The sequence below is a fragment of the Wasmannia auropunctata genome, unplaced genomic scaffold, assembly GCF_000956235.1.
Source record: "Wasmannia auropunctata unplaced genomic scaffold, wasmannia.A_1.0 LD336043.1, whole genome shotgun sequence".
NCBI lineage: Eukaryota > Metazoa > Arthropoda > Insecta > Hymenoptera > Formicidae > Wasmannia > Wasmannia auropunctata.
The window spans coordinates 271,772-273,046 of NW_012026847.1; the positions used below are offsets into that span (position 1 = coordinate 271,772).

Consider the following 1,275-nt stretch of genomic DNA (forward strand, 5'->3'; position numbering starts at 1 on the left):
TTCAAACTTTGCAAATTTTCAGTGTGGCAAACATGCTCTCAGATTTAAGAGTTTACAGCCACAGGGGTGCGTTAAATTTAAAATTCACTCACGGTATTTTAAAGTAGAGATTTCAAGCTTTCATTTGAAAAAAAATTCATCATTTTACGATGATTTTTCGCGGAGTTACCGTTAACCAAAGTTGACCAATTTTTGCTCAAAATTTTTCTATGCCATAATTTTTTTGAGCAGTGTATTTTAATGAAAGATTCGTAAATAAAATATATATTAATAACAATTTATTTTTAAAATAATACGTATATATTGTCTTTTACAAAATAAGTATACAAACTTTTTTAATACGCAAAAAGTGGAAAATAATGTTTTTTAAAACGTTTCTTTTTATTTTCAAAAAATATGTAGAAAGAAAGTATTTACGACATATAATTAGTCTGCAATTTTGATTAACAATAATTTTGAATCGTAACCATTGGTACGCTCTCCAATTATTACTATTTATAAGCCAATGATTACATTCTTTCGTCAATCGTTACTATTAAGTCACAAATTTTGACTAATTAGTTCGAATCGTACCCTTGGTCTCTTCAATCGTTACTATTCATAACCTAATGGTTACATCCGTTTGTCAATCGTTACTATTGAGTCACAAATTTTAACTAAGTTTGAATCGTAACCCTGATGGTCTTTCCAATCGTTACTATTACATAAACTAATAGTTGCGTTTGTTCGTCAATCGTTACTATGAGTTTCAACAGTAATCATTGGTCCTTCCAACCGCGTACTCTTTAAGCGTCAATGGTTACCTTTGACAATCCAATCATTACTATTGGTGACCCAATAGTTACTATTTGTCAATCAATAGCTATGATTGAGTGTCAATAGTTACCATTAGCTCCCAATCATATTTTTTCGTAAGGGATATTCATTAGATCGAAACAAACCCACTTATTTATCTCATCTGCAAAAGAACTGTGGATCTTAAATCTGAACCAAACAACTATTGTCGGCGCAGCGACTTACCCAATGCCGTTCGATGGTCCAGACGAAGCTTTGGCAAATATTACCAATTGCAATCCGCATAGAGCAGGAATAAATACGTTACAATGGAATTTTAACGTGCTGTCAATACAAGAGCTGACATGTGTCTAACTGAGCGGCGAGGCACATTGAAGTTCTGTAAGGTTACAGTTATATTTTAAAAACATTGCTGGAGGCCTTGTAACCTGGCATGCTAACCAATAGTGTTACATAGAGCAAATATAAAAGTCATAAAAG

The 1,275-nt window shown here is 32.3% G+C and overlaps 1 protein-coding gene across 1 annotated transcript in view; it reads right to left on the reverse strand.

Annotated features, from left to right (window-relative positions):
- LOC105451849 (cytochrome P450 4C1-like) overlaps nt 1-1,189 on the reverse strand; it is a 5,989-nt gene extending 4,800 nt beyond the window's left edge. The window contains exon 1 of the mRNA XM_011692544.1: nt 1,021-1,189. The gene's annotated coding sequence lies outside the window, so the exon portion shown is untranslated. The remainder of the gene's footprint in view (nt 1-1,020) is intronic.
- Nucleotides 1,190-1,275: the final 86 nt, after the last annotated feature.